This window comes from Mesoplodon mirus (assembly GCF_964341445.2).
Source record: "Mesoplodon mirus genome assembly, chromosome: 4".
Taxonomy (NCBI): Eukaryota; Metazoa; Chordata; class Mammalia; order Artiodactyla; family Ziphiidae; genus Mesoplodon; species Mesoplodon mirus.
In genome coordinates, this window is record NC_138979.1 from 98169186 (window position 1) to 98195663 (window position 26478).

Below are 26478 nucleotides of genomic sequence, written 5' to 3' on the forward strand. Positions count from 1 at the left end.
TGCTATGAACATTTTGGTACATGTCTCTTTTTGAATTATGGTTTTCTCAGGGTATATGCCCAGTAGTGGGATTGCTGGGTCATATGGTAGTTCTATTTGTAGTTTTTTAAGGAACCTCCATACCGTTCTCCATAGTGGCTGTACCAATTCACATTCCCACCAGCAGTGCAAGAGTGTTCCCTTTTTTCCACACCCTCTCCAGCATTTATTGTTTCTAGATTTTTTGATGATGGCCATTCTGACTGGTGTGAGATGATATCTCATTGTAGTTTTGATTTGCATTTCTCTAATGAGTAAAGATGTTGAGCATCCTTTCATGTGTTTGTTGGCAGTCTGTATATCTTCTGTGGAGAAATGTCTATTTAGGTCTTCTGCCCATTTTTGGATTGGGTTGTTTGTTTTTTTGTTATTGAGCTGCATGAGCTGTTTATAAATTTTGGAGATTAATCCTTTGTCAGTTGCTTCATTGGCAAATATTTTCTCCCATTCTGAGGGTTGTCTTTTGGTCTTGTTTATGATTTCCTTTGCTGTGCAAAAGCTTTTAAGTTTCATTAGGTCCCATGTGTTTATTTTTGTCTTTATTTCCATTTCTCTAGGAGGTGGGTCAAAAAGGATCTTGCTGTGATTTATGTCATAGAGTGTTCTGCCTATGTTTTCCTCTAAGAGTTTGATAGTGTCTGGCCTTACATTTAGGTCTTTAATCCATTTTGAGCTTATTTTTGTGTATGGTGTTAGGGAATGATCTAATCTCATAGTTTTACATGTCCCTATCCAGTTTTCCCAGCACCACTTATTGAAGAGACTGTCCTTTCTCCACTGTACATTCCTGCCTCCTTTATCAAAGATAAGGTGACCATATGTCCGTGGGTTTAACTCTGGGCTTTCTATCCTGTTCCATTGATCTATCTTTCTGTTTTTGTGCCAGTACCATACTGTCTTGATTACTGTAGCTTTGTAGTATAGTCTGAAGTCAGGGAGCCTGATTCCTCCAGCTCCATTTTTCGTTCTCAAGATTGCTTTGGCTATTCGGGGTCTTTTGTGTTTCCATACAAATTGTGAAATTTTTTGTTCTAGTTCTGTGAAAAATGCCAGTGGTAGTTTGATAGGGATTGCATTGAACCTGTAGATTGCTTTGGGTAGTAGAGTCATTTTCACAATGTTGATCAAGAATCTGCATTTCTAACAAGGGTCTATGTGGTGTCCGTGTGTGCCATGCTCTGAGGAGCAAGGATGCAAACTCACTTAGCCTCTCTGCTTCTTTAATTTCTCCTCCTCCTTAAAGTTAATAAATCCTGCTTGAATAGACTAAATGATCCTTTCTGATTCTTAGTTTTATCATCTGTAATAGCGATGACAATGAAGGCTACTTTTCCAAGGTCAGGTTGAAAGTTAAATTTAATAGTAATATATGGAAGACCTAGCACAGTGCCTGACACACAGTAGATGCTATATAAATATTAGTTTAGTTCATTCCATCTTCCTAAGTTCTCTGTGGAGCTCTAGGCAGGCAACTTTTGTAAGTGCAAAGGGTAAACAAGCATTAATAATTGATATCAACAGGTATCCACAAACCAGACATTTCCCCATTAATAAATGCAGTAGTTATTGAAATAGAAGTGAACTATATGATTAATTGCTGTGAAAAAGTGCAATCATACTGACTTAGAAACTATACGAATTGCAGGGTGACATCCTTTTGAGTCCAGGCCATCTAAAGTAAGATCAAGATTTCAGAGAAACCCAAAGGCAAAGGCCTCACCAGTCTTTATTCCCCATCAAAGATTATGCTATCAAAGACTAAAGTATGAAAAGTCAAATATCACCACACAGCTCCTAGCCTCTGCCTGAAGGTGGGTTCTTCAATCATCAGAATGAGTCTGAGTCCCGGCTGACTTGGCTCTCTCTGTGGTGGGTGGAAAGATGACAGATGGGTGCCTGGCTCTCTAGTGGGGGGGAGAGGGGGAGGGTCCTGCAGGCCTGAAGAACTTCCTTTCCAAAGGAAGAGACATTCTGACCCCTGTTTTATGCTTCCTCAAGGCAGAAAACATCGAGACCCTGGCGACACCCGATCATGAGTCTAATTTCATCAGAGAAACCGAGGATCAAGATTCTTATATTATCTAGTAGAACACAGAAAGTCAAGCTAGCATGACTTCCAAACAAAGAGGGACTTTTAACAAGAAAGTCACAGACATTACACATTCTCATTCCTTAGTGCGCTCTGCTGTCCATCTTCTGGGAAAGAGGCGTACAAATCATGGAGCAACTTGCTTAGAACAATAGACAATTGTCACAGTTTATTAATTCCATCTGCTTCTGACGGGAAGGAAAAAATGGTTACATGGTGAAGTCAGAGGCTCTCAGGCACAGATGGGGATTTTCCTGAGGGTCTCCCACAAGAACTGATGTATAACTGGAAGCATGATGTAAGGAAGAGACCTCGAGACATTCTTGGCCTCTGGGTTATCAAGGTCTCAGTCCCACCACTGTTTCTGTGATCTGAGCCCACTCTTCTATTTAAAAAGATATTTTTTCCAGTGGAGAGCTGGGCTTGGAGCTGCAGTATTAATATGGGTAGTGAGAAAGTGAAGAAAAGCAGGGAGGGACTTTGGAGTGAGATTATATTACCTGCTGTAGAGTGGAGGATCTCTACCTGATTTGTCCTACCCATATCCATCTACTTCTAAACCAGAGAGAAGAACAGTGCCTAAATATTCTTAGGTTTCTTGATAATTCCTAAATTACTCCATTTTTTAAATTATTTTAAAAATTCATATAATTTGAGAGTATCATTTAGACCACCTTACCCTTAATTGGATCATCCCAGGAAGTAAGCCTGATAGGGAGCCAGGATTCCTGACTCTTCAACTAAGTGCTTGTGTGATCTTGGGTAAATAGTTTAAACTTTCTAGTTCATTATTCATAAAAGATTAGTGTCTATCGGTGTTTTCCCATGTGCATTGTGTAGAATAAGTGTTAGGCAAAAATAGGATTTATTGATCAAATAAACAGGGATAATGTTGAGTTAGGGTTAGTTTTCTTTGTTGTCGGACTTCTCAGTATCCCTAATATGCTAATATACACTGGGACTCTCCAAAAACAGGCTAGAATATACTGTTTCCAGAAAAACTTTGATCACAGAGCCCCTCTCCTTCAACCCTACCCCCACTTTAGTAACGTTTCCTGGGACTTGTATGAGATTGAACACATTTTAAGAAACAATGGTCCAAATAATACCTAAATTTTAACTAATAGTTATTTTGAAACCCTTTTGAAAGGATATTGGATTCTACTTATCAAGTTGCCAACCTGGAGAACATTGTCAGAAACTTCCTGTAGGCATTAAAAATTCCATTTCTCTCAGGATTTTCATTGACATAATATGAATTTGATGTCCATCATAAAAGCACGACTGAGTCCAATACCTTCATGTACTGCATCTGAAATGAATTATTCAGGCCTTTGGGACTGCTCTATTAATTCATTGAGCAGGGGAATGTTTATGTGATTTAAACATTAGCTCCAAATCTACTCAATCCGATGTTTTAGGCTGTTTTAAGAACACATCAGATTGATTTTATGGCCAAACAGATTGCTCAAAACTCCTTTTGAAAATGGTCCAGGGAAAAAGAATAGACTTCATACTGTTTGATTCAAGGGACATATACAGAATATGCTAAAGTTCATTATAAACCACCACTTTGGTGGATTACAGAGGTGTAGAAGCATCCACCAAGGGTAAATTCTGGTGAAAGAAATTATGAGTTATCAATGATCTTTAGAACTTGGGTATTCATCCTCCAAGGGGATGTCATTGTCTGTGCAGAAGTCCTAATCACAAACAGGTTATTACAGTAGTCTAAGAAGTGATGACAAACCATTTATTCATTTTATTTCTTGGGTAATTGGTTCCATTTATTAGCAGTCAGCCACATATTTAAAAGACTGTTCTCCATAAAAATCTTTCCTCTTGGGTGTGATGGTCAGCTAAGCCAGTAAGCATAGTGGATTTTGCTAGCATCTTAGATCTGTGGTGTCAGACACACCAGGGATTGGCCATAAATACCTCCCCAAACAAGATCTTCCCAGTGACTCCTACTATTTTCTGACAAAAATAATCCCAGGATGGTTCTCATTTTGCAATTAGTTTTCTTTTATTGTACAGCACAGATATATATCATTTACTTTGCTGTGCTCATGATATCCTTAGAACATTGTAGGTATCAGTTTAATATGCCATTTCAGAAGGACTAGAGTAGCTGAATCTATTTCACAGTTTGCAATAAAAGAGGTCCTTTCTGAGATGAGAGCACGATACTGATTTTTACGTGCCTTTCATATTTCAAACTTGGATTTAGTTGAACTACAAAATATTTACATTTTTCACAACCAGCAAGTTCCCATTTTGACAGTCTGATTGTAAAGAGACCCCCAACTCTTTTTCAATTCTCAAAAATGTCCAAATTCCTGACTTTTCTCTTACCACCACCATTGCCATCTAATCTTCATTTTGGAAAAACAATGTGATCCATTTAGAAACTGAGGCTAAAATATGCTAACATGTTATCATGGCAGAAGAGTGATTTAATTCATATCATTCCAGAAGGGATAACAAAAATCTGTTCTAATTTGAATCTTGGACCAGAGGGGCTGAAAATGCTGTACCTAGAATAGTGAATCATATTACTGTTATATCTTCTGATTTTGATAATTATACTGAAAATAAATTAGTGAATATCTTTGTTCTTGGAAAAAATTGTTTTAAAAATCTGTCCTAAACTGACAAAAAACACCACTTTGTAGTTCTCTGTTGCTGGAATTATACCACATTCATTTGAAAGGTGTGTGATTCATGCAAAACACACTTTATGGACTCAAATACCTATCACCTGAGACCATCCTCAGTAATTGTAAAACACAGTCAAAGGGAGAAAGAGAGGATGGCTTTATTGTCTACAAGATCGGAGCAAGGGAAAAAAATTTTATTTCCTCCCTTGAAGGTTAAATTTTCATTTCAATGAATTTAACAGACTATAAGAATTTTTTGTTTTAAATTAAAAAAATAATTTTGGAAGATTTCAAACCCAGGAAATAATACAACAGTATCTGTGCATGAATTATGAAGAGTAAACTTATGTTAACATTTTTCTATATTTCTTGAGATATGCCTCTTTAAAAGAAATACTATGCTATAGTACACTCAAGTGTTCTCCCATTTGTCCCCCTTCTTCCCTCTACAACAGCAATCTCTATCTTGAATTCAATATGCATCACTGCAATGCCTATTTTGACACTTGACACATGTATGTATACATGTCCCCAAACAAAATCTACTTTTGTTTTCTTACTTACCTAAATGTTGTATTAGTCTACATCTTTTTTCAAACAAATTTATTGAGATATAATTCACATAACATACAATTCATCCATTTAAAGCAAGGGTCCGCCACCCTCGGCCCACGGACTGGTACAGGTTCATGGCCTGTTGTTAGGTAATGAGCTGTGCAGCAGGAGGTGGGCAGTGGGCGAGTGAGTGAAGCTTCATCTGTATTTACAGCCGCTCCCCATCACTCACATTACCGCCTGATCTCCGCCTTCCGTCAGATCAGCGGCGGCATTAGATTCTCATAGGAGCATGAACCCTACTGTGAACTGCATGTGTGAGGGATCTAGGCTGTGCACTCCTTATGAGAGTCTAATGCCTGATGATCTGAGGTGGAGCTGAGGCGGTGATGCTAATGCTGGGGAGCGGCTGCAAATACAGATTATCATTAGCAGAGAGGTTTGACTGCACAGAGACCATAATAAATCAGTTGCTTGCAGACTCATATGGTCATTTTATGTCGGTATATGCACGGACAGAGTGGCTGCCATGACTGGACAGCTTTCTGGTTTCACTACTCAGGTCAAAGAGGTCACTTCTGAATGTGAGTCTATGCCCTGTGTCATCATCAATAGAGAAATGCTGGCTAGCTGAAAAATGTCACCTGAACTTAACAACGTTTTGCAGGATGTGATTAAAATTATCAGTCACATTAAAGTACATGCCCTTAACTCACGTCTGTTTGCACAGCTCTGTGAGGTGATGGACACAGAGCACACATCTTCTCTTGTACACAGAAGTGAGATGGCTTTCTAAAGGTAGATCACTGGCCAGGGTTTTTGAGTTGTGAGAGCCACTCCAGAGATTTCTTTTAGATAAACAGACACCACTGGCAGCATATTTCAGTGACACAGAATGGGTCTAAAAACTTGCTTACTTGTGTGACATATTCAACCTGCTCAACGAACTCAATCTGTCACTTCAGGGGAGAACAACAACTGTATTCAACTCAGCAGATAAAGTGGCCGCATTCAAAGCCAAACTGGAATTATGGGGGTAACGAGTGAACACTGGGATTTTTGACATGTTTCAAACATTAGCAGAGATTTTGAAAGACACTGAGCCAGGGCCTTCTTTCTCCCAGCTGGTGCATGATTACCTATCTCAGCTTTCAGAAGAGTTTGAGCATTACTTCCCAACCACAAAAGGCCCCTGAACTGGGAAGGAATGGATCTGTGACCCATTTGTGAATAAGCCAGGTGAATTGATTTTGTCCTTGCTAGAAGAGGATCAACTGCTTGAGATCACAAATGACGGTGGCCTTAAAAGTATGTTTGAGACAACTTCAAATCTCCATACGTTATGGATTAAAGTCAAGGCAGAATATCCTGAGATTGCCACAAAAGCACTGAAAGCCTGCTTCCATTTCCAACATCCTATCTTTGTGAAGCAGGGTTTTCTGTAAGGACAGTGACCAAAATGAGATTGTAGAATAGAAGTCTGCACCAGGGACATAAGCAACACACTTCAGGTGTCACTGTTTCCCATCACCCCCAGATAGGACCATCCAGATGCAGGAAAACAAACTCAGGGCTCCCACTGATTCTGCATTATGGTGAGCTGTATAATTATTTCATTATATATTACAATGTAAAAATATAGAAATAAAGGGCACAATAAATATAATCTGCTTGAATCATCCCGAAACCATTCTCCCCCAACCCCGTCCACGGAAAAATTGTCTTCCATGAAGCTGGTCCCTGGTGCCAAGGAGGTTGGGGACTGCTGATTTAAAGTGTACAATTTAATGGTTTTTATTATATTCATAGATATTTGCAACCATCATCACAGTGAGTTTTATAACATTTTAATTACCTCAAAAAGAAATCCTGTATCTTTAGCTATCATCCCCCATTCTTCCGTCAATCCTCCCCCAGCCCCTGTTGTAAGCAGCCACTAATCTACTTTCTGTCTCTGTAGATTGCCTATCCTAGACATTTTATATTAATGGAACCATATCCTATGTGGTCTTTTGTGAATGGCTACTTTCACTTAGCATAATGTTTTCAAGGTTTGTCCATGTTGTAATATTCCATTATATGGACATACAACAATTTGTTTATCTGTTCATCAGTTGACAGACATATGGGTTGTTTCCACCTTTTGGCTATTGTGAACAATGCTGCTATTCGTGTACATGTTGTTGTGTGGACAGATGCTTTCATTTCTCTTCAGTAAATTCCCAGGACACAGCGTTGGGGTTTTTTGTTGTTGTTGTTGTTGTTGTTGTTGTTTGCGGTACGCGGGCCTCTCACTGCTGTGGCCTCTCCCGTTGCGGAGCACAGGCTCCGGATGCGCAGGCACAGCGGCCATGGCTCACGGGTCCAGTGGCTCCACGGCATGTGGGATCTTCCCGGACCGGGGCACGAACCCGTGTCCCCTGCGTCGGCAGGTGGACTCCCAACCACTGTGCCACCAGGGAAGCCCACAGCGTTGTTTTTTGATACACATAGATTTAATTCATTGTAACTGCTGTATGGTACTGCATTGTGTTAATAAGCCCCGTTTTATTTCCCTCTCCTGCTAATGGACAAGTTGGTGGTTTGTTTTTTTTGTCTTCTGCCCACAGTGCTGCAGTGATGTCCTTATATGTACCTCCGTACGTGTAAATGGGGACTTTCCAAAGGATGACCTTCACAAATGGAGGGTGAGCACATCTGGAACTTTCTACTGTTTGCCAAACTTCTTGCCAACATTGCTGCAAACATGTTCACATTTAGCATCAAGGTATAAACATTCTTATTTCTCTACATTTTCCCAAAACTCAGTGTTATCTAACAACTATTTTTTTGCCAGTGTGATGGCTCTAACTTGATGTTTCATTAGTTCACTTCTTTATTCATTTCTCTGTTTAATAGTGAATTTGAGCAAATTCTCATCTTTATTGATCATTTTCATTTCCTCTGCAGTTAATTTCTTTCTTAATTTTTGTCTGTTTTCCATTGAGTTATATAGTTTTTCTCTTATTAATTTGTAAGATACCTTGTATACATTCATTTTATGTCTGTTAAAAAGAGATTGCAAAGATGAAAGGTCGTCTTCTGGTCTAAAGTGTTTTCCCCAAATTCAAAAAAATTAAAAATTTTTTCCAGCTTTATTGAGATATAATTGACATATAACGTTGTGTAAGTTTAAGGTGTACAATATGCTGATTTGATGAACTAATACATCGCAAAATAATTACCACAACAGGGTTAGTTAGTTAATACATCAATCATCTCACATAATTTTCTTTTTCTTTTTTTGTGGTGAGAACATTTAAGATCTACTTTCTTGGCAACTTTCAAGTATATTATACAATTTAACTCTAATCACCATGCTGTACATTATATCCCCAGAACTTATTCATCTTATAACTGGAAGTTTGTATCCTCTGACTGACGTCTCTCCACTTCCTGCAACCCCCAACCCCGATAACCACCGTTCATCTCTCTGTTTCTATGAGTTAAGCTTTTTAGGTCTCACATACAAGAGATAGAACACAGTATTTGTCTTTTTCTGTCTGACTTATTTCATTTACCATAATGCCCTCAAGGTCCATCATTTTGTTGCAAATGTTTCCCAAGTTTTAGAAAGCTTTTTAATCATACATTGGTTTTAGTTTTTAATATCAAATTTATCAGTGTTTTCCTTTATAACCTATGAATTCTGTGTTTTAGTTTTAAAATTCTCTTAATCATAATCTTATGTTCTCTGTATTTTTTTCTGAAATGCTAGGTTTTGCTTTTTTCATATTTAAGTCTGTAACTCATTTGGAATTCTGTGTGTGTGTTTTCATGGAATGATTGAAAATCTAATTTCTCCTTTCTCTATAAAATTCTCTAATAGTCTCCTTTAGATATCTAATTGTCCTAGGATCTTTTATTAAACAGACTATCCTTTCTTCATTATCTTGAGATGCCACTTTTGCTATACCCCCATAATACGTGTGTGTGTGTGTGTGTGTGTGTGTGTGTGTGAGAGAGAGAGAGAGAGAGAGAGAGAGAGAGAGAGAGAACATGAAAGAGTGAGCAAGCAGGGGAAGGGAGAGGGAGGGAGAGAAAAAGAAAGGAAGGAGGGAAGGGAGAGGTTATTTCTGGGCTCTCTGTTCTGCTGTGTTTGTCTGTCATGGTGCTAATTCCCCTTAATTTACTTTAGCTTTATAGGAAGTCTTGTTATCTGAGAAGGTGAATCCTTCCTCTTCCCCCTCCTCTTTCTTCTTCATCTTCAAAATTATCTAGGCTATTCATGATCTTTTGCTGTTCCATATATATTTTAGAATAATATCACAATTGTTAATGCACACTTGCTAAGTTCCAAAAAAAAAAAAAAAACAAAAAACCTGCTGGTGTTTTTCTTGTAACTGTGTTGAATTTAAATTAATTTGGAAAAAGTTGATTAAGTTTAGACTCTGCTGAGATAAGTATACAATCTAAAATTCAAAGAGCAACCATTAAAAAATAGAAATGGAATATATAACTTCCAAGTCAGTACAAAGAAAAAAGGAAATAAAAAATGGTCCAGTAAATTGACATCTTTGCCGTATACTGTCTTTTTACATGTCATTGTGTTTGCTATTTTACTAGCACCTTCATTTTACAGACCCTACAAATCATCATTAGAATGCAGTTAATGAGAAAAAAAGAGGCAAAGAAAAATATGGTAAATTAGAAGAACAAATGTTATAAGAGAAACAAAGTCAATTATATCAGTAACCGTAATTATTATCAGTGAACTAAACTCACCAGTTACAAAATGTATACCTTCAGGCTGGACATTTGAAAGTCCAGCTACAAACTGTTTACAACTGATACATTCCAAATTATATGAAAAAATAAAGGTAAAGGGATGATATAAAAAATACTAGTCTGATACTAACTGTGGTAGTCATGAGAACACACCTCTCAGATCTCTGATGAAGGGAGCATAGATGACCAAGAAAGCCAACCACTGTGCTCTGGATCCAAGCTTCCCCTGGGCTATTCCCAGCCACTGGCTCCATGTGGCAGGTGTGCAGGTTCCTGGGAGACTTAGGACTCCTCTGACAGATGACTCTGGCTTGAGGCCTCTCTAATGACCTCGTTGAACTTCTTTTAGGCTGGACTGCAATCTAAGATGCTTCCACCCAACCTTCCCTCCCTCCCTCCCTCCCTCCCTCCCTCCTTTCCTTCCTTCCTTCCTTCCTTCCTCTCTCCTTCACTCAGGGCCAGGCTTGCAGTGCAGTCTGATGGCTCTCTCAGCTTCTCCCAGCTCCTTCAACATTTTCTCTGACAAAAATGAATTTCTTGCATGTTTAATGCCACCTTGGAGGCATTGGGGGGCCTAGATTTGTACATTACCCACCCCCCAAAGCAAAAATTAAAAAATTGAATGAGGGCTTCCCTGGTGGTGCAGTGGTTGAGAGTCTGCCTGCCGATGCAGGGGACACGGGTTCGTGCCCCGGTCTGGGAAGATCCCACATGCTGGAGCGGCTGGGCCCGTGAGCCATGGCTGCTGAGCCTGCACGTCCAGAGCCTGTGCTCCGCAACGGGAGAGACCACAACAGTGAGAGGCCCGTGTACCGCAAAAAAAAAAAAAAAAAATTGAATGAAAAAACCCAGACCTGTTATAGCTATATTAATATTAGCAAAAGACTGCAAGGTATAATGCCTTACTAAGAATAAGGAAAATCATAATTTAATGATAAAAGGAAATATTTACCAGGACACATTTACCAGGAGTAATATATATGTTATGTGTAACTAACTTGTAACCTCAACGTGGCATCAAAATATACAAAGGAAATTGACAGAATTACAAGGAGAAAATGACAGACAACCATATTTTTCCTTTTCAAATCTGCCTGTACTTTTACTTAGTGCCTAGTGATTTTCTTAGGGTATGCACTCACAGGCCCATATATATATGTAGTATTTTTTTTAACATTCTCACTGTATCATCTCTTTCATGTTCCTGTTCTGTTTTTCTGATCGCCTTAAGTACAGGCCTACTTTCAATTACTTTCACTCAGGGAAGAATTGTTCTCCCACCCAAATCTCAGGCAGAGATGGACAAGCTTCTATATCATGTCCCTGACAAGGATAATACTTTCAAGTCCACCTTGCCAATGAGGCTGCCACCCTTGGGAGCTCCTCACTTTATTCCAGAATCTTGGTTCCTACTCCCCTCTCACTTGGTTCAAAGGTCCTGTCTCCGGTACCCGCACAGAGTATTAGGATGCCCCTATGCCAACCCCACTCTGATACTCCTGATCCATTAGCTCATGTGCTTTCAACTTGTTTTAATTCCACCTTTGTCTCAGGCACCTGGGTGTTCCTCTTCTTGCTTGTGAGTTCACTGTGCATTTAAACATTTTATTTTATTTTTGCAGCATTTTCTAAGTCTTTATAGCTAGAGGATTGTCATGTTATCTCATCTGCCATCTTGCCAAGAGCAGAGCTCTTCCCATAACAAATTTTTACCAGCCTGCCTGGCCCTGCAGCAACATAGCCTATAAAATCCATAAAATACAGCAAGTTTTAAATGATTCCAGTTGATAGAACACATGGGTTTGCCAAACAACAGACACTGGATAATTTTTGTGTATTAGTGAGGGTTCACCAGAGAAGCAGAACCAATAGGACATACAGAGATATATTCAAGAGGAGATTTATTATAGGGATTGGCTCACACAATTATGGAGGCCAATAAGTCCCATGATCTGATGTCTGTGAGCTGGAGATCCAGGAAAGCCCATGGTGTAATTCAGTCCAAGTCCAAAGGCCTGAGAATCAGGGACCAATGGTGTAAGTGCTGGTTAGAGTCCAAAGACCCAAGACCTGTCTGAGCAGGAGAAGATAGATGGCCCAGCTTAAGCAAAGAGAGCAAATTTACCCTTTCTCTGTCTTTTTGTTCTATTCAGGCCCTCAAGAGATTGGATGCTGCCTATCCACATTGGTGAGGGCAATCTTTTAAACTCAGTCTACCAAGTCAAATGCTAATCTCTTCTGGAAACACCCCCACAGACACACCCAGAAATAATGTTTTACCAGTTATCTGGGCAACCCTTAGCCCAGTCAAGCTGACACAAAAAATTAGCCATCATAATGTGATTCACTATTTCTATAAATTATTTCTAAAACTATGTTGTGCAGTAGAAAATATAATTATTGTTTAGTGAAACAGACACAAGAAATTCTTCTTTATGGCGTCTGTAGAAAAAAAAAGTCCCAACAGTTTGACATGGGGTAGATAATCTATGAGATTTATTTTTTTAAAAACACTGTTATTGATCAGCTCTCCAGTACCAAATCTATTTTGTCTCCATCTCTGTGAGAATTGGCTGTGGCAGTGCCAATGCTGTGCCCCATCCTAAATTGTTGGTTCAAGAAAAGGTGACCCCCTAGAAGAAAAGGTGGATGTGAAATCTGTGAACCCTAATGGTGTAGAAAAGCCCCTCTGCTGGGCCAGATCCACACATCCTAGGTGAGATTAAGTTGGAGGCTCCCATCCACACAGTAACCAGAGTTATTCAGTGAAAAAAGAGCATATTACTTTTCTAGAAATTTTGTAGAAAGGAAAAACAAAATCTTGAAAATAAGATAATCTCACTAAAATAATGTCTCTGAAACCCTAAGTTTCAACATAAAAAAAATTAACCTAGAGAAGTAAATACTGTGTATATATTTTTGTTCTAGTCTTAATGATCCTACATATTCTTATATCTTGAACTTTTGAGCACTAGCACCAGAAAATGTGAATAAGTAAGTGTTTCTTACTTTTATCCCTACTGCTGGCAGAGGGGGCTTTACTTCTGAAAGATTTCATTGAATACTGGATAAATGGCATTCAGGAGGTTATTTGGCTTTTGAAACTGGGCCAGGTATGTTGGTTTCGTACCCAACAGCCATTTATTCTTCTTTGCTCACAAATCCTGATTTCACTGGGGTTTCTGCCTTTTCCCCATTTGGCTCTGGTGTAAATCCTGATTCATCTTAGTCAATCACCAGAGTTCCAATTTTCTAGCCTATAATTGGGTATGGAGGTGGGCATGAGAGCCAATGAGAATTAAGAGGAGATCTGGTGGGCATTTTCTAGCAAAGAAATTCTTCTTTAAAAAAGACAAATGATAGGCAGTTTGTCTCTTATTTGACTGCACATCTACATTTGCCAAGGATGTTTGCAGTTTGGGAAATCATCTCACGAATCTGAGGGGAGCTTGATAAGAACAAGGCCAACATGCTGAGGTTGGCATAGTGGAATGAAGAATAAACCAAGGTCCTGATGTCCTTGAGCTGTGTCATTGAGCCACGCTAGAGCCAACCTATGCTAGGAAATATTGTTACATAAGTTGTAATTGCCCTTACTGTTTATGCCAGGTGAGGTAGCATTTTCTGTTATTTACAGCCCAAGTCATCCTACTTGATACAATAGCAATCTTTAAGGGTCTTGGCTTAAAACCACTCAACTGGCCCTTGTAAGATTTGGAGGCCAGGGGCAGAAAGGATTTGAGAAATTCAACTTCCCAAACAGCCTAGTGGGAGGAGGGATGATAAATGTGAAATAAGGAGGCTGTGGGTGTGACATCAAGGCTATTTCTAGAAATCTATCTGAGGTGCATAATCGCCATTACCCATTTCAAGAGAAGCTTCTAACACTGCTGGATGTGCCTACTGGCTGATGATTCCAGGTTCAGGCTACTGTGGTTTAATTAGCAATGGGGCTCTTGCCTGCATCAAAAGTACAAAATTCACTGTTTTTTCTTTTCTCCTGAGGTACAAACACTGTCCAAGATGCATGACACTGCAGGGAGGAAGGAGGGAGAGGAAAATCTGTTTATTTAGCACCCACCCTGCAGCAATATTGGAGTCTCAGAGGTTGAGCTGCTTGTTTTGCAATTTAAAAAGGGTGGGAGACTTTCTACAACTTTTCCTGAGTGAATACAACAGTTCCAAGCAGCTGATAACTGCCAAAGAACAAAAGAACCTGATCTTTTGTTTTGTTTGCTTGTTTGTTATTTTCTCTCAACACTGGAAACAGCTGGTGGCCAAGGAAGGCTCTGAGGCTTCCAACTGCGAGGCTGTGCTGGACACACTGAGGTAGGTCTTGGGGCTGCCATGACGTGCAGGAGGGGAGATGTCTACACAAGACAGACAGAAGGACTTGCTCCAGAATTCCTTCCTAGGAAGGCCATGGTCTGCAAGGTCCTGCCAAAATAGGAAAATACCCAGAGCAACAGATAGCCATCCTTCCGCCCTGCTCCCCACTCCATCCAGCTGCACTGTTATCACCACTCTACTGCAGCTAGCTTTACAGAGACATGAAGACATGTCTTAAGTTTTTGGTGAGGGGAGGGGTAGCGGGGAAGAAATATTCTAGCGCCTAGCAATATGTTTCAGACCGTGCCCAGGAATTATTAAAGGAGATTCAGAAAATGCAGTGCTCTCTTCCTAGCACTGCTATCTCTCACTTTCCTCTGGTGTTCACATCTGCAGCTAGGCTGCCGAGTCTCCAAGACTCCCTAGGTCCCTGGACTAGAGCAAGGCAAGTGAGAGAGAGGCTAGCTTCTCACCTGTTATGATTTTCCTCTGTCAATAATTGAGATGGACTCTGATGGAGAGGAAAGTGTAAAAAAGGGTCTTGGACTCTTCCTGTTTCCAGCTTTCCTTTGTGTCTGCATTCATCAACTGCCCGATGCTTTAGTCACAGCTTGCTGCAGTTCAGAGAAATACTTGGGATTTAGAAATCAAACAAAACGATAATCACCCAGAAATCAGATTTAAATCTGTAGTGACTAAAGTTGCTTTGTTAAGGAAATAAAAGTAGTAAGAAGCTTTTCCTTCTAAGGCTGCTGAACAGTTGTAGCTGGCACAAACAGGTTTGGGGCTGTTTGCATTGAGTGATGTGAAACCCACCTTGCATGTGGAAACAGGCTGTATTTACTTTGATTTTAAAGTTCTTGCAATCGCTCAGAAAATGGGGGAACAACTCCTTGTTCTGATTTAGAAGAACTGATGCTTTCCCTATTAATTGTCAAGGCTCAAAATAATACAAACTTGCTTTTGGTTGGATCCCAAATGCCACCCTCACATCAGGAAAATGAGAAGACAAATATGCCATGGGAGCCCAGTGTAGGCAAAAATTACAATGCGTGTCACACTGTCATTTTACAAAGTGACTTTTTAAAATAGCAAATAAATAAATAAAGCCAGAAAAACCCCACAGAGACATGTTAATGCCTCAACCTGGAACAATAAAGCTCTGTTAAAAACACTTGCCATTAGCCACCATCTGCTGTCAGCAGTTGGGGGTAATCTTTATGTCCTCTTGACAGCTTTGCCTCATTCCCCCTTGATGAAGCAAAAACTCTATGGTGGACAAAGCATTCAGGGGTAAGGATCCCTCAGTTCTGCAGCTTTTCAGAGCTCCGAGCTTGGTGGCCAAGAGTCAATAGTCTGTTCAGGGTGCTCAGGGGTGCATATTGAATTGGAAAAAATTTGCTAACTCTATTTCCTTCCCCACACATACTGCTCTGTTCCTGTCAGCATTTTCTGCACAAATCAGAGGTAAGGTGGGCTCCCTGTCCTTGACATATTTGGGGATTTAGGAAAATAAGAAAATGGCTTTCTCGCTCGGCTCTGATAAATGAGGGAAGCTGTGTGCCGCAGCAAGATTCTCTTGATCAGAATTCCCCCAGTGCACCTGCATTTTTTCCCCATTTGAACTTGTACTTTTAGACTATTTAGTAAATATAATTCTTGTTCACACCAAAAATAAAATTATTTTCTCCTTGTAGGGCTGTAGGTTAAGAAATCTTAAAAACCATTAGCAAGATAGATGACAGAGTCCCATGCTCCCTAACAATTTGGCAAAGAACGCTTGTGCAGAAAGAGGCCCAAAGATGCTATTAATATTCTGGGCGCATTGAGACCACTGTTTTCCATTTTTCAGATATAATCTTACTGCATATGAAGAATATGACTAGAGAAGGGAACGCAATGCAGGTAGAATGTCTGAATAACACTCACCTGTCATCTTTTTTCCCCTGTGGGGTTTTTCCCTATCTGGCTCTCTGTGATGGCACAGAGCCATAAAATGCACTGGATGTTCCAGAATGGTCCTTCTCCAGTTTTTGGACTACGTGAACTTCTTTGGGACAAAGTTCCTGCATTCTTTTGTGAACCTGCTTGTCACAGTAGAGGAAATGGACTGAAGCCATAGACATAGTCACCGGGCAGGCGGTTTCTTCAATCATCTTCAATCCCAAGGGTAGTGCCCTTGGATCCACTCCAATCATGGTTATTGAGGTCATGCCCTGTGACTTTGTTTTTGTGCCTTCAGCTAGTACACTGAGAGAGAAAATGGGATGCAGGGGAGGGGCCCAGGCCGGCCGATCAGATATACTTTCTTTCACCGACAATTTCTCATTCTCCTTACAGCTATCCAAGGACAGTATTCCTTGCATTAATCTCAAAAGATGGTGTACTTTCCATTTAAATGAGTAATAATAGGGAAAACATCACTTTTTTTTTTTTTTTTTTTTCTTTTTGCGGTATGCGGGCCTTTCACTGTTGTGGCCTCTCCCGTTGCGGAGCACAGGCTCCGGATGCGCAGGCCCAGCGGCCATGGCTCACGGGCCCAGCCGCTCCGCGGCATATGGGATCCTCCCAGACCGGGGCACGAACCCGTATCCCCTGCATCGGCAGGCGGACTCTCAACCACTGCGCCACCAGGGAGGCCCGGGAAAACATCACTTTGAATCCATCCTGAGCACTCATGCTCTATTGGGAAAAGTTGCTTTAAGCACAAAACGTTATCTCTTCCTTTCCTTTTCTTTTCTTATTTTTTGGGTCACAGTTTTAAAATTTATTCTTTGTTCTTCTTTTTTCAACCTTAAACTGGCCATGGATTCACCCAGACCAAAAGTGCCACACTGTATACTGGTCTGCAGTTGTCTGGAAAACTCTAGGGAACCAGCAGACATTCTTCTTAAGGGCAAGAACCACCGCTCTAGGAATTGATGTTCTCTTGAAAGATTCCAATAATGAATATTTTGCATGCATATAGGATTCATGGGTCAAAAGTTTCCTTCATCTGGTTGTACCATGATGGTCTTTGAGGCAACATGAAGGACCTAAGCCTAGAATAACTTTAATAATGGGAGTTTATTGCAATCCCTGTGGTATATCACTTGCCCTCATGGAGAATAAGAATGCCCACTGTTTGGAATATTGCTCAGACTCAAAGAAGGAATTGTCTCTCTGCAAATCAGTAATCGTAATTCCCAGGAGAGAGGATATGATCAGGTTAGTTTTCACCATTAGGTACCAAACACCCGACATAATCAGAGGTTCACCTCATGGTCAGATGGTCTTCCTCGTGTCTAGACCAGTCATCGTTTTCATCAACTTTATCACCATTATCATCCCCAACACTTACACAGGCCCTGTTCTAAGCATCTGACATACATAAACTCAATTTAATTGTGTCAACAACCCCATGAAGTAAACACTACCATTATCCTCATTTTACAGATAAGGAAGTTAGGCACAGCAAGGTTAAGCTACTCACCCAAGGTCACCCAGTAACCGTGGAGGAGCCAGAATGCTGGCGTAGGGCCCATGCTATTAATTGACAGCTCATTCAAACATGCATGCTGGCCAAGGCTTATTGGGGATCCCCTGATTCAGTCAGGGAGGCTGATTAAGGTGGTAATGCTCCACTGGGTCCTAGAGGCCCCTTGCTCTGCTGGTTAAATTTCTTTGATTTCTGGATCCTGGGGAAGTTCCAGGATCCTCAGGGAAGTGCTGGTGCAGCTGTTTTAGGGCTGGAGGGAGAGGCTGTTTTCCAATTGGTAAGGAGGAAGTATTTTGGTATTTTAATTATGGGCCGTCCCCAGTGTCACGTACAGCCCTCTGAACATGTATGCACACTTACAGGACTCAAATACAGCTTAGTTCTCCTTGATTGAAAGTCCCTTTTCCTCTAGCCAAAAATAAAGGCACCAGTTATACCACCTTCCCTCCAACACATACATTCTCCCGTTTCAGTAACCAGTAATGAACAATTGGTAATGAACAATTTATTTCAGAATCAAACAATATCTACATGTGTAATTTTGGACTCTGTATCCAAAATTAGTTCATATGTTAGGTCATATGAGATTAGTTCAGACAGCAAAGTTCACATGTATAACTCATTTTCTAAGGTTATTATTATAAGGGAAAACTATGTTCTGAGGACCAGACGGCATCTCCTTTTGCATTTAAAAGGTACAGGTCTGGTTAACAATGCAGTAGTGTCTAGCTATACTCTAAGTTGAGCCCAAGTGAAATTAGGAAAGAGTCAAATATATTTAGAACTCATTTATAAAAAGACTTCATTTAATGAGATTAGCAAGCCTTGAAAGAATGAAGAAGGCATATACTGGTGTAAAGCTAAAATTACCACCCAGTACTTTAAACACTTGTGCTGACTTAAATACGTTACTGAATGCAAATAACACACCCTAAGAGAAAAACTGTTTTAGGAGTAACACCCATTGAAAACAAATTCTGATTTCAAGTCCAATGTTGTAATCATCTTTCACACACAAAGTCCATATTATACTAGTGGAGGAATTGACTTACTTCATCAAATATAAGCCAAAAACAGCCTTTCCCCTCCCCCACCAAATTCTGAGTGAGCTATTGTAACCTGGATAAGATAAAACACCTCCTTTTTATGCCTTGTAAGTTTCACTAGTAGGCAGTTCAAGAATTAAAAAAACAACCATCACAAACATCCAGGGCAGTCAAAGTGGTTTTCAGTTGCTTTCCCTTCACCTATCAGAAAAGATGCATTAAGGAGATTCTGTGAGGTCCTGAAGCAGGCAGGATTCTGGGTTAGTTCCCAGGGTCTCATAGGCAATTCTTCTGGAATTATTTCTAATTCAGAGAAGACAACTTTAAGGAAGGAAGGAGGCAAATCTCTTGGATGTGCTATCACCTGGAGAAGCTTCAGAGCCTCACCCTCTCTTTTTTTAAAAAACTGTAATAAACAGGCTGAATGGCATACCTTGAAATTGCCTTGGAGGATCAAACTCCAGCGTGATGAAAGTGTGAAAACTCCATTTTTGTCTTATTAAAATGGTCCCAAGCCTGGGGCATTTAATCTGGAAAGTCTGGTTTTGTTTGTCTCCAGTTCTCCATGAATAGGGGACCAGCATCTGCCAATTGTCAAAGTTGCGGGGGGTGGGGTGGGGGGAGACAGGATTGAACATATCTGACGTGGCAGCTCTTCTCACATCCCAAGTCTTTACATTTTCCATGTTGTGCCTGAATTATATGCCCAGGAGAATTTAAGTCCTCTTCTTTGATAGCCTTGTAGCTTATATCAACTCTAAGTTTTAGAAGAAATAAGGAAAACTTACAGTGTTGAAAATGGTCCCTTTGTGACAACAGTATCCCTCCGTTTGATACCTACTCAGGTTGAGAGCATTCCCTTAACCTCAAACGTGCCAGTCCTTCATAAACCACTTCTCCTCTAGAGGATGGAAATATGGCCCAGCTCGATACTCTAATCCCAGTTACAAGCCAATGGGGTGGATTTACTATAATTACAGGGTTCCTGAGCTTCAGGTTAACTTACTTCCTTGACTTTAAAGGACAAAGGGGGCTTCCCTGGTGGTGCAGTGGTTGAAAATCTGCCTGCCAATGCAGGGGACACGGGTTCGAGCCCTGGTCTGGGAAGATCCCACATGCCGCGGAGCAACTGGGCCCATGAGCCACAACTACTGAGCCTGTGCATCTGGAGCCTGTGCTCCGCAACAAGAGAGGCCGCGACAGTGAGAGGCCCGCACACCGCGATGAAGAGTGGCCCCCACTCGCCGCAACTAGAGAAAGCCCTCGCACAGAAATGAAGACCCAACACAGCCAAAAATAAATAAATAAATAAATAAATAAATAAATAAATTTAAAGGACAAAGGTCACTCTGGTTTGACATATTCCATTCTGGGGGGGCCATTTTCTTCTCTCTTTATTAGAATGTCAATGTTTTAAATGAGGACAACAATGAGTAATGACCAAGGATAAAAGTAGAATTGAGGTCGAAGAAAAACCTAATCATAACTTCTGAACCTTCTACCACCATCTTAATGCAATTTGAAATATAATTTCTATTCTAGGACAGGTGAGAAAACTCTTTGCCATAATCCAATCAATCTTAGGGGTTTTTCTTCCCCTCACCTGCTAAAAATCACCCAGTGAAAGAATCTGAGAAGCACTTCTGGTGGGATATTTATACTGTGGTATATCTAACTTTGTCAAACTTCTGTCTATATATTTGTGTTGCTTCTTGACTCTTTGAGAGGTGGCCCAAGTCAACTGGTTCATTTTACAGAAGAAGAAACTGAGCTCTCTGAGAGAGGAAGTGACTTACCTAAGATTCCAGTGTGAGAGAGAGGAAAACCTGAGATTAGATGTCAACATTCTCAATACTTATTTGAGTTCATTATCACCCCATGCTCAGTGATACAATTCACCACTTAAATAAAAATCAAGTTACAGTAGCAACTTCCAATCCACTGAATGGGAAAAAGATTTGGTAGATGAATATCCATGCAAGAGGAAGGAGAAGGATCTAGGGGGAAAAAAGTTCAATCTAACTTTGTTCCCCAAGCTCACAATATACTTTTCTCAAATAATTTATTTTTATATACCAGGTACAATTTTACATTCAACATGAGACGGAAGTAGGGTGCGTTTCCAATTGAAGGTTAATCCAAGGTAGGTCATGGGTAGAATTTTATTGGGAAGGGAATGGAAAACATGTGTTTGAAGTTACCTACAAGACACTCACTGCTTATTTCAGATGCCTCATGTCTCAAGTCCATTCATGATCCAGGACTCTCTAAGCCATAGACATAGCCATCACTCATCAAGAATAAAATCTGAAGCCTAATTTATTTTTCTACAGCAGTTCAGTAAATTGTCTTCCCAGTTTAAAAAATGTATAAATCAGAAATTCTTTTTTTTTTTTTTTTTTTTTTTTTGCAGTATGCGGGCCTCTCACTGTTGTGGCCTCTTCCGTTGCGGAGCACAGGCTCCGGATGCGCAGGCTCAGCAGCCATGGCTCACGGGCCCAGGCGCTCCGCGGCATGTGGGATCCTCCCAGACGGGCACGAACCCATGTCCCCTGCATCAGCAGGCGGACTCTCAACCACTGCGCCACCAGGGAAGCCCCAGAGCTTCTTTTAAGAACATCTATGTGCTAGGGGAATTTAATGTTTTAACTTTGAATTAAGGTAAAATCTACATGCAGAACAGTGCATATAAGTGTTTCTTTTGCTGAATCATCACAGACTGAACACATTCACATAAGCAACGCCTAGAGCAAGAAACAGCACATTACTAGTATCCCCTCTGGCCCCCTTTCAGTCACTAACAAACCCCCCCAGTAATCACGCTCCTGCTTTCTAACCACACACTAGTATCTCCTGTTTTGTACTTATAAATGGAATGATGTAGTACGTACTTTTTGGGGTGTGACTTCTTTTGCTTAGTCTTGTGTTTGTGGGAATCATCCATATTGTTGCATGTATTTCTAATTGTTCATCCACGGTGCGACTATATTACAGTTTACTTAACCAATCTACTCTTGTTGGGTGTTTAGGTATTTATGGTAAAGATTTTTTATTGTGTTGAATTGTTTGTAGAAAACATCTCAAAGGTAATAAATTCACCTTTTAGAAGAGAGGTATATTCCACTGAAGGAAAATACTAGCTCACACTATGGAATTATTTTCCAAAATCTAGTTTGTTTTTCTCTGCATGTGTGTGTACATTTTAATTTACTGTCTTCCCAACCAACAGTTTCCATTGAGCCTTTCAGAGGCTAGAACCTCAGGCTGCACTAAGGAGCCTGCTGCAGTCAAAATAAATGGCTAAATGACTGTGACATTAGTAAACAGGTAATTCATTTCCCATGTCATTGTTCCTCACCTCAAGCTGGTTAGCCAACTCTTCAAAAACCCCAACTTGTTTGACCTGCTACCAGTTACAGTCCATTTCGAGTCCTTTGGTGTAAAATACAATCTTGTCAAAGTGAAGACACCTGCTCCCGGCAGGAGGGTTACGCACCAACTGCCAAGTCCTTTGTTACGGTGTCTAGAAACAAAATGATCTTTCCATCTGGAATGTGTCTACAACTGTGACTGCTGGCCTCGGGTTGACTGCCAACCTCTGGTAGCAGGATGAGGCAGAGAAACATGGGAGGAGGGCACTGGGAAATGGATTCTGATGAGTTCTTGATATTGTGATTTTAAAGTTAATTTTCTCCAAGGGAAGAGTATTTACTTCCTGGGTGACCTCAGCAAAATGCACTATTTCTAAGTCTGGTTTTTCCTTCTGTGACTCCAGTTCTAGTGTATTTACTTCTTCTGGGCTATTTTGAATTTTTGAAAAGTCTTTCATTAATTTTCATTTTTCTCTAAAATAATCTCCGTTATGGAAGACAAACTCCTGATTGGGTTCCCAGGCTCTCTTCATGGCAGGAGAAGCCAGTGGGCCTCTGCGCTACTTCACTTCCTTCCATGACAGCATGGGACGCTGGAATCCTCCAATGGCCTCCATCAGGAAGACAGCTCTGTCACAATGACACACATGGGTTAGCCCTTTGGCAGTCGGGGGCCATTGCAGGAGGCTCCTCTTTCTAGCTGTTATTTAACAGTGTGAGTCGAGTCCATTTGATGTTTAATGGATGCATTTTCTAGTACCAATCCGCTTATTTCTGACTGAAAATTATCAATGTCCCCACAGTTTCCAACTGCCTGTGATTGGAAGTAGAGGACTTCTGAAAAGGCTGGCTTTATTTCTATCTCCACTGGGTTGTGCCCGGAACATAGCCAGATATAGTTTTCAGGTGGCAGATTTTTTAAAAATCGCACAATGGAAAGTGTACACTAAAATAAAGAAAGCATTTTAAAATTTTAAAATATTTTTCAAGATTACCATTCTCTATTGAAACTCATTTCAAAGAACTTTAAGGTTTCAACTAGGGACTATTATTTGATGTAATTGCTGTGGATGGGAAAAAGGCTACCCAGTTTGATGCTTTAAGACAGAGTAATGAGAAAGAAAACTTTAACTATCTCAAGGCATCCTATACATTGGAAAACCCAGCACAAATGTATTGTTATTTTAATTGGCCCTGAGGAATTATATGTTTAACAATTGTCTAAATGTCCTTGGTCTTCAGATTGAGTGAAATCTTGAAAAACAGTGATCACCAAACTGCAAAACAAAACCTGCTCCCATTGTAGAAGCCCAGTAGTAATCTCTCTCCCTAAATTTATTTCCACCAAAGGTAAATAACCTCCCATGGGCTCCATCTTTGTTTCTTATTTAATTAAAACAACACTAATCACCAACTAATCTAGCTTGCTCTTAAGAAACTATTGTATTCTAACAAGTCTGGTTTTGTTTATTTCTTTTTCCTTCTCCGGGGAGAAAAAAGGATGAAAAAATGTAGGTGTTGTTTTGAGGTCAGCAAGGAGGTTCATGTAAGAAAATTAAACTACCAGGGGAATCAACTCCATTTAGCCATAAAGCATTTCTCCCTGCAAGCTCAGGAAGGATTTACAATTATTTACAAACAGATAACATTGTGTAGCTCCCTCACTATTATAGATAAGTCACCAGAAAACAACTAGTTTGACAAAGTTGCCCAGCAGCCCATTAAGTATACAGCTCTGCTAAAAATCCACCAGGAGCATCCCTCTGTGGATTTTGCTAAGGAAACAGAGAATGGAGTGAGTTTCCTACCAGACATCTGGAAATCATGAAAGAAGTAGCAGGAAATGGCTTATACTACTGATGTACTGTCATCAGTTGAAGTACTGGTTGTCATGTTTGGGTGTGGGATATGTGTGTGTGTGTGTGTGTGTGTGTGCACGCCTGTGATTGAGGGGGAGAGAAAGAGAAAGAGAGGGCATAAATAGATGGTAAATATTCAGTAAATGTTCTGGATCTTCTAACTGTGAATGAATGTTTTATTACAATCTGTCCAGGGATAGCTCAGCTTAGTAATGGCTAGAGAAAGGTTTTTTTATGGTTCAGTTTTTGGAAGTGAAAAGTTATTTTCTTCATCTGAAAGATCTTTCTTCTGGTTCAGTTTTTGGGAGTGAAAAGTCATTTTCTTCATCTTAATGTAGATAACTTCCTATTGTACCGTGGTACAATTGGAAAGGAATTCAGCCATGGTAAGCCTGAGACCCTAGTTTAGTGGTGCATATTTAAAATCCAAGCGAGCAACATTTTTTTTTTTTTTTTTCTGTATGCGGGCCTCTCACTGTTGTGGCCTCTCCCGTTGCGGAGCACAGGCTCTGGACATGCAGGCTCAGCGGCCATGGCTCACGGGCCCAGCCGCTCCGCGGCATGTGGGATCTTCCCATACCAGGGCACGAACCCGTGTCCCCTGCATTGGCAGGCGGACTCTCAACCACTGCGCCACCAGGGAAGCCCTCAAGCAACATTTTTGAAAGTTTATCTTTTATTTCTACTCTCCTAAGGTGCCTTCTCTACAGACATTGAGAGAGGTCCAGGTCACTTCTGTATTCGGGAGTATGGTTGGGGTGGGGTGGGGTGGGGTGGGGTGGGGCCCTTCGTACACTATAAAATAAAAATAAGTGCCAAAATAAAAATTACAGAAGCTTATACAAGTTCAATATTTGTATTTAAGATACTCTTACTTGGGACTTTCCTGGTGGTGCAGTGGTTAAGAATTGCCTGCCAATGCAGGGAACATGGGTTCGATCCCTGGTCAAGGAAGATCCCACATGCCATGGAGCAACTAAGCCCGTGAGCCACAACTACTGAGCCTGCACTCTACAGCTCTTGAGCCACAACTACTGAGCCCCCACGCTGCAACTACAGAAGCCTGTGGGCCTGGAACCTGTGCTCCACACCAAGAGAAGCCACCACAATGAGAAGCACGCACACCACAATGAAGAATAACCCCCACTTGCTGCAACTAGAGAAAATGCCCACACACAGCAACAAAGACCCAACGCAGCCAAAAAAAAAAAAAAAAAAAAGATATTCTTACCTTCGATTCAGAAAGTACAATTTAATAAAATTGTGCCATTTAAAATGTAATTGGAGGATTTATTTTAAAATTTAAATTATATCACCTATAAGTATTATAATCTGGTAATGGGATAAAAGTTTAAAATTATTTGATGAACATCATCTCCTTCCAATCCTGTTGGTTCACTTCTGTAATTAAATATATTAATAACATTATTTGGATATAATGTCAGAAATCTAAAATTTAGGCAGTAATTGAATGGGAGACCCTGACCACAAGGACGTTTGCCCCTTTCACACTCTTGATAGGCCATCACTTACTTCATTCTATTTGTTCATGATGGTAAGTAAGTTTTGGGAGTGGGAAGTGATTTGAGGAAATAAGTGATTCTTACCATTGGTTTTCAAAGGCAAGTCCATGGACTGTCACCTGCTTCAGAATCATCTGGGCTTTCCATTAGAAATTTACATTCTTGGTCCCCACTTTGAAACTTTTGAGTCAGTATTTTGGGGTGAGTCTTAGGAATTTGTATTTATTACAATGCTTAGGTGGTTTGGGGACCACTAAGCTATGGGGTTGGGATTGAAGGTAATAAAGCTTGATTTTAGATGTGACTAAAGTTGCAACCCAGAAACACTACTCTGCTCACATTCTGGATGGAAGTGACACCTTATGGCAGCCATATTTTTTTTGCTTACCTCCTATCATTGGAGCCACCTAAATCACTCCAGTGGATTGGGAACCACTGGGAATAGTTTGAGCTGGCCAGTCTTAAAATCCATTTTTTTTTTTTTACCAACCTAGTTCTGTTCTTGTGATGAAACACAAGCACCCTGGGCTCAAGGAGCTCCTGCAGTATTCTTACTAGTGTGGTCTTGCAGACAGCACCATGGAGGTTCTAGAGAACCACGAAAAATTCCTGTGTACTACCATGCCTCACCCATTACCCTGGGGCAAGAGTCCACTAGGGAGGTGAAGGAGGGTTGGCAGGGTAGTACTCTATCATCCCATAGTGGCCCTATACCCTACACACTCTGCCTCCTGCTCAACTCAGAGAATCCATAGGCTAAAA